A 13,725-nucleotide genomic window follows, 5' to 3' on the forward strand; every position below is an offset into this window, starting at 1 on the left:
AAGATAAGCTCCGCACACTTGCTTTCCCCTGGCTGGAAGCTGAAGATACTGAGTAATCTAGAACACGCCTTCCGTCGGTCCTCCTGATACTTGCGTGGCACGAGGACCATGGTCGACCTTGTTCGCTTGGAAAGCTCCAGGTGCCAGCGCACGAAACTGATGCTGGTTAATGTGGTGCGCCATGACTTGCAGACGGTTTGGAAGCGCACAAGGGACTTCACAGGAAGAAGTACGAGTATCTGAAAGAAGATTATATCATCTGGGATGAAGCTGCTACTGCCGGAGGCTAAAGGTGCTGATTCCGGCGACATAGCCATCCGCCGGGGTCGTTTAGGAATCGGCGGCTTCATATCGTTGTTTCCGGTCAACATGAATTGGCCGTGCCCTGCGTATTCATAGGCATATATAGTGGTCAGATAAGAGTGCCTACTAATCCGACCCGACTCGGAATTTGTATCCAAAGGAACCTCGACTCCTAATAATGACAAAACAAACCACAAACGAGTCGAATAAGGACCAGGAAAAACAAATCATTTTGCTAAGCTATAATCGAATTTGAAAAAATGTATCCTATGAAAAGAATGATTGAAATTTATAAAACGAGAGCAGATGCAGATGCAGATCTACACCGGCCTAACTAATAGCAAAATCAATAGGAAAGGAGAACAGAAGGGAGGGTAACCTGGACGATAGCGCCGAAACGAACATCACGGTAGAACCCGTCGGCCGAAAATCGGGATTGAAGGAGGACAAGAGCTGGCCGGTCCCGTCATCCCTTATAATTTCACGTGCTTAGCCGCCGCCCCTGCGTTCTTGCTAACCCTAGCCACAGTTTTGGGATAGACCTGAGTGGGCCTGGAAGCACATGGGCCAAAAATTCTCTCTCAACAACGGCCCTTTACCACGTTTCCGAAAGTGACCTCCTATATGCCGCATTTTGCTGCCACTCAAAAAAAAAAATATGCCGCATTTTGCGGCCAGGTCGCGCAACGCACAGGGGGCATGCGATGCTCTAGCCACTGCGCCAGGCTAGCTACTCTGAAAGAATAGCAGCGGCAGAGCAGTTTAAATAAACTGCCGCAGCAGCGAAAAATAAAAACCAATTCAGCCCATTCCATAAATTAAAATTTGTGGGCAAGGGATCGAACTCGAGTACTCTGGATAGGGAAGCGTGTCAATGGCCACTGTACTATCTACTCCCTCCGTTCGAAATTACTTGTCGCGAAAATGGATGTATCTAGAACAAAAATACGTCTAGATACATCCATTTCTGCGACAAGTAATTCCTAACGGAGGGAGTAATATTTAGCGACTACAATGGCAGCCTGGAGTATATGAACTATAACCCGTTGCACATTAAAATTTATTTTAAATTTTGAAACATAATTTTTTTTAAAAGACACTCTTTTTGAAACGCAAACATTGCTAGGGGACTCAATTTTTTAAAACAAAACCGGAACAAAAAATTGAATACATGAATATATTTAAATTATGAACTACTTTTCATAAACACAAAACATATTTTGAAAATAATATTTTTTTTGGAAAACAGAACATTTTTAAAATAAAACTATTTTAGAAAAAGTCGAGCATTTTTTTAATTTGGCAATGGATTTCGAAAACATGACTCTTTTTTAAATTTTTGAAAAACAATTCAAAACTGCAGTATTTTTGGAATATGTGAACAATTCTCGGAAACAGGAACAATTTTTTGAATTAGTGAAACAATTAAACATGCAGACAATTTCTTGAATTTGTGAACATTTTTTGAATATGTGAAAAAATATGAAAAGGAAAAAAATTTGAATTTCCAAAAGATTTTTCGAAAACATGGACATTTTTTAAAACATGAACGATTTTTGAATCCTGAGAACAAATTTGGAAGCGCGAACTATTTTTTAAAGCACGAACATTTTAAATCATAGAGCAAATTTTGAAAAGGAGAACAATTTTGAAAATCCTGAACAAATTTGGAAGTGCGAACACTTTTTTTAAAGCATGAACATTTTTTGAATCTTGAGAACAAATTTTGAAATGGAGAACAATTTTGAAATATCCCGAACAAATTTGGAAGTGTGAACATTATTTTTAAAGCACGAACATTTTCTGACTTGAGAACAAATTTTGAAAGGAGAACAATTTTTAAAAATCCCGAACAAATTTGGAAGCGCAAACATTTTTTGAATATATGAAAAAAAAATAAAATCCGGTACATTTGCTGAAGTTTGAAAGTTTTGAACTTTTTTGTGTATCGAGAACAATTTTTGAATTTTGAGAATATTTTTTCGAAAACTAAACATTTTTTGGAAACACGGACAAAATTTTAAATTATCATTTTTTTAAAAAAGAAAAAGAAATAAAAAATCCTAAACATTTTGTAAAACTGCGAACATGTTCTGAAAAGAAAAATAAACATGAAAAAGAAAAGGAAACAAAAAAAGAAAAGAAAAAAATGAAAAAGAAACAGAAAACGAAAAAAAGAATCAGGAAAGTGAATTTTTTTTAAAACCAGAAAAATGAAAAATACCCGGTTCGTGGAAGCTTCTAAAAGGTTCACAAAACCGGGATGGACAGTTCTAAGCTATGTACGTAAGTGGGCCGGCCCAAAGCATCACACATCGCTCGGTCGCTCGCCATGTGCAAAGCGCCGACAGTTTGCCGCAATGAGCTGTCATTAGGATTTTCCCTCGGGAAAGGGCTCACCATGTACCTGTTGGGGAACGTAGTAATTTCAAAAAATTTCCTACGCACACGCAAGATCATGGTGATGGCATAGCAACGAGAGGGGAGAGTGTTGTCCACGTACCCTCGTAGACCGTAAGCGGAAGCGTTAGCACAACGCGGTTGATGTAGTCGTACGTCTTCACGATCCGACCGATCCAAGCACCGAACGTACGGCACCTCCAAGTTCAGCACACGTTCAGCTCGATGACGATCTCCGGCCTCCGATCCAGCAAAGCTCCGGAGATGAGTTCCGTCAGCACGACGGCGTGGTGACGATGATGATGTTCTACCGATGCAGGGCTTCGCCTAAACTCCGCGACGATATGACCAAGGTGGAATATGGTGAGGGGGGCACCGCACACGGCTAAGGAACGATCCGTAGATCAATTTGTGTGTCATGGGGTGCCCCTTGCCCCCGTATATAAAGGAGCAAGGGGGAGGGGCGGCCGGCCAAGGGAGGGCGCGCCAGGGAGGAGTCCTACTCCCACCGGGAGTAGGACTCCCTCCTTTCCTAGTCCAACTAGGAGAGGGGAAGGAAGGGAAGGAGAAGGAGAAGGAAGGAGAGAGAGGAAGAGTAGGAAAGGGGGGCCGGCCCCCTAGTCCAATTCGGTTTGGGCTAGGGGGCCGCGCGCCCTGCCTCCTCTCTTCCACCATTTGGCCCATGAGGCCCATTGCTTCTTCCTCGTATTCCCGTAACTCCCCGGTACCCCCGAAAATACCCGAATCACTCGGAACCCTTCCGATGTCCGAATATAGTCGTCCAATATATCGATCTTTACGTCTCGACCATTTCGAGACTCCTCGTCATGTCCCCGATGTCATCCGGGACTCCGAACTCCTTCGGTACATAAAAACTCATAAACTCATAATATAACTGTCATCGGAACCTTAAGCGTGCGGACCCTACGGGTTCGAAAACTATGTAGACATGACCTAGAACTATTCTCGGTCAATAACCAATAGCGGAACCTGGATGCTCATATTGGCTCCTACATATTCTACGAAGATCTTTATCGGTCAAACCGCACAACAACATACGTTGTTCCCTTTGTCATCAGTATGTTACTTGCCCGAGATTCGATCGTCGGTATCCAATACCTAGTTCAATCTCGTTACCGGCAAGTCTCTTTACTCATTACGTAATGCATCATTCCGTAACTAACTCATTAGCTACATTGCTTGCAAGGCTTATAGTGATGTGCATTACCAAGAGGGCCCAGAGATGCCTCTCCGACAATTGGAGTGACAAAACCTAATCTCGAAATACGCCAACCCAACATGTACCTTTGGAGACACCTGTAGTACTACTTTATAATCACCCTGTTACGTTGTGACGTTTGGTAGCACCCAAAGTGTTCCTCCGGTAAACGGGAGTTGCATAATCTCATAGTTACAGGAACATGTATAAGTCATGAAGAAAGCAATAGCAACATACTAAACGATCAAGTGCTAGGCTAACGGAATGGGTCATGTCAATCACATCATTCTCCTAATGATGTGATCCCGTTAATCAAATGACAACACATGTCTATGGTTAGGAAACATAACCATCTTTGATTAATGAGCTAATCAAGTAGAGGCATACTAGTGACGTTATGTTTGTCTATGTATTCACACATGTATCATGTTTCCGGTTAATACAATTCTAGCATGAATAATAAACATTTATCATGAAATAAGGAAATAAATAATAACTTTATTATTGCCTCTAGGGCATATTTCCTTCAGTCTCCCACTTGCACTAGAGTCAATAATCTAGTTCATATCGCCAATATTCATATCTGTATATGATTAACACCCATAGTTCACATCTTCATGTGACCAACACCCAAAGGGTTTACTAGAGTCAATAATCTAGCTCACATTGCTATGTGATTAACACCCAAAGAGTACAAAGGTATGATCATGTTTTGCTCGTGAGAGAAGCTTAGTTAACAGTTCTGTCACATTCAGAGCCGCATGTATTTTGCAAATATTCTATGTCTGCAATGCTCTGCACGGAGCTACTCTAGCTAATTGCTCCCACTTTCAATATGTATCCAAATTGAGACTTAGAGTCATCTGGATCGGTGTAAAAGCTTGCATCATTGTAACTTTTTACGACGGGCTCTTTTATCACCTCCATAATCGAGAAATATCTCCTTAGTCCTCACTAAGGATATTCTTGACCGCTTTCCAGTGATCTACTCTTAGATCAAAATTGTATTCCTTTGTCAAACTCAGAGCAAGGTATACAATAGGTCTGGTTCACAGCATAGCATACTTTATAGAACCTATGACTGAGGCATAGGGAATGACTTTTCATTCTCTTTCTATTTTCTGCCATGGTCGGGTCTTGAGTCTTACTCAACTTCACAGCTTTGCATCACAGGCAAGAACTCCTTTTTTGACTGTTCCACTTTGAACTATTTCAAAAATTTATCAAGGTATGTACTCATTTGAAAAAATCTTATCAAGCGTCTTGATCTATCTATATAGATCTTGATGCTCAATGTGTAAGCAGCTTCACCGAGGTCTTGCTTTGAAAAACTCCTTTCAAAACACTCCTTTATGCTTTGCAGAATAATTCTACATTATTTCCGATCAACAATATGTCATTCACATATACTTATCAGAAATGTTGTAGTGCTCCCACTCACTTTCTTGTAAATACAGGCTTCTCCAAAAGTCTATATAAAATCATATGCTTTGATCAACTCATCAAAGCGTATATTCCAACTCCGAGATGCTTGCACCAGTCCATAGATGGATCGCTAGAGCTTGCACACTTTGTTAGCATCTTTAGGATTGACAAAACCTTCTGGTTGCATCATATACAACTCTTCTTTAATAAATCCATTAAAGAATGCAGTTTTGACATCCTTTTGCCAGATTTCATAAAATGTGGCAATTGCTAACATAATTCGGACAGACTTTAAGCATCGATACGATTGAGAAAAAACTCATCGTAGTCAACACCTTGAACTTTGTCAAAAACCTTTTTCGACAAATCTAGCTTTGTAGATAGTAACACTACTATCAACGTCCGTCTTCCTCTTGAAGATCCATTTATTTTCTATGGCTTGCCGATCATCGGTCAAGTCAATCAAAGTCCACACTTTGGTCTCATATATGGATCCCATCTCAGATTTCATGGCCTCAAACCATTTCGCGGAATCTGGGCTCATCATCGCTTCCTCATAGTTCATAGGTTTATCATGATCTAGTAACATGACTTCCAGAATAGGATTACCGTACCACACTGGCGCGGACCGTACTCTGGAATACCTACGAGGTTTTGTAGTAACTTGATTTGAAGTTTCATGATCATCATCATTAGCTTCCTCGCTAATCGGTGTAGCAATCACTGGAACTGATTTCTGTGATGAACAACTTTCCAATTTGGGAGAAGGTACAATTACCTCATCAAGTTCTACTTTCCTCCCACTCACTTCTTTCGAGAGAGACTCCTTCTCTGGAAAGGATCCATTCTTAGCAACGAATGTTTTGCCTTCGGATCTGTGATAGAAGGTGTACCCAACAGTTTCCTTTGGGTATGAAGATGCACTTTTTCCGATTTGGGTTCGAGCTTATTAGGTTGAAAACCGTTTTCATATAAGCATCGTAACTCCAAACTTTTAAGAAACGACAGCTTAGGTTTACTGCTAAACCATAGTTCATACGGTGTCGTCTCAACGGATTTAGATGGTGCCCTATTTAAACGTGAATGCAGCTGTCTCTAATGCATAACCCCAAAACGATAGTGGTAAATCAGTAAGAGACATCATAGATCGCACCATATCCAATAAAGTGCGATTACGACGTTCGGACACACCATAACGTTGTGGTGTTCCAGGTGGCGTGAGCTGTGAAACTATTCCACATTGTTTTAATTGAAGACCAAACTCGTAACTCAAATATTCGTCTCCGCGATCAGATCGTAGAAAACTTTATTTTCTTGTTACGATGATTTTTCCACTTCACTCTGAAATTCTTTGAACCTTTCAACTATTTCAGACTTATGTTTCATCAAGTAGATATACCCATATCTGCTCAAATCATCTTGTGAAGGTCAGAAAATAACGATACTTGCCACGAGCATCAACACTTATTGGATCGCATACATCGGTATGTATTATTTCCAATAAGTCAGTAGCTTGTTCCATTGTTCCGGAGAACGGAGTTTTAGTCATCTTGCCCAAAAGGCACGGTTCGCAAGCATCAAATGATTCATAACCAAGTGATTCCGAAAATCCATCTTTATGGAGTTTCTTCATGCGCTTTACACCGATATGACCCAAACGGCAGTGCCACAAATAAGTTGCACTATCATTATCAACTTTGCATCTTTTGGCATCAATATTATGAATATGTGTATCACTACAATCGAGATCCAACAAACTATTTTCATTGGGTGTATGACCATTAAAGGTTTTATTCATGTAAACAGAACAACAATTATTCTCTGACTTTAAATGAATAACCGTATTGCAATAAACATGATGAAATCATATTCATGCTCAACGCAAACCTAAATAACATTTATTTAGGTTTAACACTTATCCCGAAAGTTTAGGGAGTGTGCGATGATGATCATATCAATCTTGGAACTACTTCCAACACTCATCGTCACTTCCCCTTCAACTAGTCTCTGTTTATTCTGTAACTCCTGTTTCGAGTTACTAATCTTAGCAACCGAACAAGTATCAAATACTCAGGGGCTACTATAAACACTAGTAAGGCACATATCAAGAACCTGTATATCAAATATACCTTTGTTCACTTTGCCATCCTTCTTATCCACCAAATGTTCAAGGCATTTCCACTTCCAGTGACCATTTCCTTTGCAGTGTAAGCACTCAGTTTCAGGCTATGGTCCAGCTTTGGGCTTGTTTGCAGGAGTGAAAACTTGCTTGTCTTTCCACTTGAAGTTCCCTTTCTTTCCCTTTGCCCTTTTCTTGAAACTAGTGGTCCTGTCAATCATCAACACTTGATGCTCTTTCTTGATATCTACCTTCATCGATTTCAATATCACGAAGAGCTCGGGAATCGTTTTCGTCATCCCTTGCATACTATAGTTCATCACGAAGTTCTAGTAACTTAGTGATGGTGACTAGAGAATTCTGTCAATCACTATCTTATCTGGAAGATTAACTCCCACTTGATTCAAGCGATTGAAGTACCCAGACAATCTGAGCACATGCTCACTAGTTGAGCGATTCTCCTCCATCTTTTAGCTATAGAACTTGTTGGAGACTTCATATCTCTCAACTCGGGTATTTGCTTGAAATATTAACTTCAATTCCTGGAACATCTCATATGGTCCATGACATTCAAAACGTCTTTGAAGTCCCGATTCTAAGCCGTTAAGCATGGTGCACTAAACTATCAAGTAGTCATCATATTGTGCTAGCTAAACATTCATAACGTCTGCATCTGCTTCTGCAATAGGTCTGTCACCTAGCGGTGCATCAAGGACATAATTCTTCTGTGCAGCAATGAGGATAAACCTCAGATCATGGATCCAATCCGCATCATTGCTACTAACATTTTTCAACACAATTTTCTCTAGGAACATATCAAAATAAACATATGAAAGCAACAACGCGAGCTATTGATCTGCCAAATACTACCAGGACTAAGTTCATGATAAATTTAAGTTCAATTAATCATATTACTTAAGAACTCCCACTTATATAGACATCTCTCTAGTCATCTAAGTGATCACGTGATCCAAATCAACTAAACCATGTCCGATCATCACGTGAGATGGAGTAGTTTCAATGGTGAACATCACTATGTTGATCATATCTACTATATGATTCACGCTCGACCTTTCGGTCTCTGTGTTCCGAGGCCATATCTGTATATGCTAGGCTCGTCAAGTTTAACCTGAGTATTCCGCGTGTGCAACTGTTTTGAACCCGTCGTATTTGAACGTAGAGCCTATCACACCCGATCATCACGTGATGTCTCAGCACGAAGAACTTTCACAAGGTGCATACTCAGGGAGAACACTTCTTGATAATTAGTCAGAGATCATCTTAAAATGCTACCGTCAATCAAAGCAAGATAAGATGCATAAAGGATAAACATCACATGCAATCAATATAAGTGATATGATATGGCCATCATCATCTTGTGCTTGTGATCTCCATCTTCAAAGCACCATCGTGATCACCATCGTCACCGGCGCGACACCTTGATCTCCATCGTAGCATCGTTCTCGTTACGCCATCTATTGCTTCTACGACTATCGCTACCACTTAGTGATAAAGTAAAGCAATTACAGGGCGTTTGCATTTCATACAATAAAGCGACAACCATATGGCTCCTGCCAGTTGCCGATAACTTCGGTTACAAAACATGATCATCTCATACAATAAAATATAGCATCACGTCTTGACCATATCACATCACAACATGCCCTGCAAAAACCAGTTAGACGTCCTCTACTTTGTTGTTGCAAATTTTACGTGGCTGCTACGGGCTTAGCAAGAACCGTTCTTACCTACGCATCAAAAACCACAACGATAGTTCGTCAAGTTGGTGTTGTTTTAACCTTTGCAAGCATCGGGCGTAGCCACACTCGATTCAGCTAAAGTGAGAGAGACAGACACCCGCCAGCCACCTTTAAGCACGAGTGCTCGTAACGGTGAAACCAGTCTCGCGTAAGCGTACGCGTAATGTCGGTCCGGCCGCTTCATCTCACAAAACCACTGAACCAAAGTATGACATGCTGGTAAGCAGTATGACTTGTATCGCCCACAACTCACTTGTGTTCTACTCGTGCATATAACATCAACGCATAAAACCTGGCTCGGATGCCACTGTTGGGGAACGTAGTAATTTTAAAAAAATTCTTACGCACACACAAGATCATGGTGATGGCATAGCAACGAGAGGGGAGAGTGTTGTCCACGTACCCTTGTAGAACGTAAGCGGAAGCATTAGCACAACGTGGTTGATGTAGTCGTACGTCTTCACGATCCGACCGATCCAAGCACCGAACATACGGCACCTCCGAGTTCAGCACACGTTCAGCTCGATGACGATCTCCGACCTCCGATCCAGCAAAGCTCCGGAGATGAGTTCCGTCAGCACGACGGCGTGGTAATGATGATGATGTTCTACCGGCGCAGGGCTTCGCCTAAACTCCGCGACGATATGACCAAGGTGGAATATGGTGGAGGGGGGCACCGCACACGCCTAAGGAACGATCCGTAGATCAACTTGTGTGTCATGGGGTGCCCCACTGCCCCCGTATATAAAGGAGCAAGGGGGAGGAGCGGCCGGCCAAGGGAGGGCGCGCCAGGGAGGAGTCCTACTCCCACTGGGAGTAGGACTCCCTCCTTTCCTAGTCCAACTAGGAGAGGGGAAGGAAGGGAAGGAGAAGGAGAAGGAAGGAGAGGGAGGAAGAGTAGGAAAGGGGGGCCGGCCCCCTAGTCCAATTCGGTTTGGGCTAGGGGGGCCGTGTGCCCTGCCTCCTCTCTTCCACCACTTGGCCCATGAGGCCCATTGCTTCTTCCTCGTATTCCCGTAACTCCCCGGTACCCCCGAAAATACCCGAATCACTCGGAACCCTTCCGATGTCCGAATATAGTCGTCCAATATATCGATCTTTACGTCTAGACCATTTCGAGACTCCTCGTCATGTCCCCGATCTCATCCGGGACTCCGAACTCCTTAGGTACATCAAAACGCATAAACTCATAATATAACTGTCATCGGAACCTTAAGCGTGCGGACCCTACGGGTTCGAGAACTATGTAGACATGACCTAGAACTATTCTCGATCAATAACCAATAGCGGAACCTGGATGCTCATATTGGCTCCTACATATTCTACGAAGATCTTTATCGGTCAAACCGCACAACAACATACGTTGTTCCCTTTGTCATCAGTATGTTACTTGGCCGAGATTCGATCGTCGGTATCCAATACCTAGTTCAATCTCGTTACCGGCAAGTCTCTTTACTCGTTACGTAATGCATCATTCCATAACTAACTCATTAGCTACATTGCTTGCAAGGCTTATAGTGATGTGCATTACCGAGAGGGCCCAGAGATACCTCTCCGACAATCGGAGTGACAAAACCTAATCTCGAAATACGCCAACCCAATATGTACCTTTGGAGACACCTGTAGTACTCCTTTATAATCACCCTGTTACGTTGTGACGTTTGGTAGCACCCAAAGTGTTCCTCCGGTAAACGGGAGTTGCATAATCTCATAGTTACAGGAACATGTATAAGTCATGAAGAAAGCAATAGCAACATACTAAACGATCAAGTGCTAGGCTAACGGAATGGGTCATGTCAATCACATCATTCTCCTAATGATGTGATCCCGTTAATCAAATGACAACACATGTCTATGGTTAGGAAACATAACCATCTTTGATTAATGAGCTAGTCAAGTAGAGGCATACTAGTGACGTTATGTTTGTCTATGTATTCACACATGTATCATGTTTCCGGTTAATACAATTCTAGCATGAATAATAAACATTTATCATGAAATAAGGAAATAAATAATAACTTTATTATTGCCTCTAGGGCATATTTTCTTCAGTACCTGCGACCCAGGTCAGCTAGCAGGGCAGACCAAGGGAGCTCCTATGCGACGCATTCTGCGTCAAAGTGTCGGGCGGTCGCACATGGGGTTTCGTTTGTGGGCTTACTGGGTCATTCGCGCGCTAGTTTCTCTTTTTCAGTTGGTTTCGCGCGCGTTTCTCTGGTTTGCTCGTTCTTTCAAAACTGTTTCTGTTGTTTCACGCGTGTGTTTCTCTGGTTTGCTCTTTTTTTTTAAAATCGTTTATCTAGTTTGCTCGTTCTTTGAAAACTGCTTCTGTTGTTTCTCTCTATTTTTACTGTTTGTCAAAGGAAGAACAGTTCCAATAAAAGAGAAAACTGCTTCTGCTGTTTCTCTCTGTTTTTACTGTTTGTCAAAGGAAGAATAGTTTCAATAAAAGAGAAAACTAATGACAATCTTGTTTCTATTTGTGAAACTTGACAAACAGTAGTAAAAGAAGAGTTCCAAAAGTCCAAGAAAGAATCAGTATAGGAGCAGAAAAATAAACATACAAAAAACTATATGGAAATAAGAATATAATATTTGAGCTTCTTTACAAACTTATTCTGCAGATTTAAACCTTCTTTACAATTGAACGTAATGCAAGAAAATATCACTCGGGAACCATGTTAAACAAATAGTAGATTAGTTTCCTCATGGTACTGTTCCTTTGAGTTGAAAACAATTCTTGCATTGGGACCCTTGAGAATAAAAAAGGGAAATATGTTTCCCAAAGAAATCAGTTGCTCATTTACAAATTTGTTTCAGCTGTTTTCGGACATTGTTTACAGCTGAAGGTCTTGCAAAGAAATTATCACTACACCAGCAAGAGAAAAAAGGATAGCTCTATCATTAAGGAATCATTTTCCCCATGGAAGTATTCCTTTGAGTTGAATCTTGCAGTGCAACTTCCCTTGAAGGTGACAGAATTAATGAGACCCTTCAGAATAGAAAGAAGAAATATGTTAATTGGAAATATAGGTGCAGAACATTTCATCATTGGGATTCTTTTGGGTGAACGATGTCACACTAACTAATAAGAATAATGAGACCCTTGAGGATAGAAAGAACAAACATGTTAATTGGAAATGCAGGCGCAAAACATTTGACCAATGGGTTTCTTAGGGTGAACCCTGTTACACTAACTAACAGGAACTGCTGATTTCAGAAGTTACCTGAGGTTACTGTCATATGCAGAACGAGTAAAGATTGGCCTTCATAGCTTCACTTGAATATGTGGAAACCCTGTTGAAACATGTACGAGATTAGAAGAAAATAATTTCATTGTTCGGTATGAAAGAACAGGCTCTAAGAAAATAACATCTCTTTTCTGTCATTGGGAGACAAATAAATAGAGAACTTACATGTCTCTGCAGGAAAGAAGTTACTAACGGGAGCTGAATTTCATTGTCCTTGCAAGTTACAATCTCAAAAAGGAAATTTTGACGTAGAGCATGTAAATCATCCTACAGTATTTTAGAAAGAGTGTTGTTTAATTCCTGATATGTTCCAATTAATGACCAAAAGAGGAAACGTATGTCTATCGCTTACATTAGAGAAACCCTCCAAACCGAGACCTTTGTACTTGCTAACATACTGAAGAAGGAAAATTCCTGAGTCATACCCGTGAAAGTAAAATAATAGCACAATCAGTTCCATACTTAGGATGGAAATTATTGTGAATTTAAAATACTTTTAATCTTCTTTTTTAGGAGAAAGAACCAAAAAGTTGCTGGTGGCTGGTACAAATCTTGTAAAAGGGGAGAGTTCCATGGAAAACCCACCTGAAATTGACCTTGGGAGCTGGTACAAATCTTGATTCAAAATTTCCTATGTTGAAAGAACTAGGATTTCCGTATGTAGCAGCAAAAAAACATTGAAGTTGTAGATAACAACACTAATTGTTGGTAGAAATGTATCACCACTGTAGTACGGGTTCATGATATCAAAAAATTTGGCTCTGAAGTTAGCAATGATTAAAATCCATTGTTTTTCCTTGAATAGGGGCATTTTGACCTAGGGAATTGTGGAAAGTTACAATCTATTAGTGTAACCTCTTTAAAGAAGAAAAATCTAAAGAGCAGCTTGTACAAAAGAACTTGTCTTACCAAGGAAGCATTCAATAAACTGAAGCCAACATTACTTTCCTATAAGATTAGTTGGTTTGCAGGATCTGAATGATTTAGCTTTGGGTTCATTAGCTTCTCATGCATGTTTGTTTCCTAGAAAATGATTGGTAGTTAAGAAAAGGAAATATCGATGATGTGAAAACGAAAACCGAAGAAAAGAATTCAAAATATAGGTTGACCATGTCGTCAATGCTAACTATGTGCTCCACTATTTTGCTGTTTCGTAGGAGGCCTTTTCTTCCTCGGTCCAGCTGGTCTTTGTTCTTTAGTTTTGAAAATAGCCAACAACCAGAGGGTTTATCCAACCACCAGGCTTGA

The 13,725-nt window shown here is 40.8% G+C and overlaps 1 long non-coding RNA gene across 1 annotated transcript; it reads right to left on the reverse strand.

The window, feature by feature from the left end:
- Window positions 1–256: 256 nt before the first annotated feature.
- LOC123134040 (uncharacterized) lies at window positions 257–880 on the reverse strand. Its single transcript, XR_006465481.1, has 2 exons — window positions 683–880; window positions 257–385 (listed from the first exon to the last, which is right to left on the reverse strand). It is a non-coding gene; the product is annotated as an uncharacterized lncRNA (long non-coding RNA).
- Window positions 881–13,725: the final 12,845 nt, after the last annotated feature.

This window comes from Triticum aestivum, chromosome 6B (genome assembly GCF_018294505.1).
Source record: "Triticum aestivum cultivar Chinese Spring chromosome 6B, IWGSC CS RefSeq v2.1, whole genome shotgun sequence".
Classification (NCBI taxonomy): domain Eukaryota; kingdom Viridiplantae; phylum Streptophyta; class Magnoliopsida; order Poales; family Poaceae; genus Triticum; species Triticum aestivum.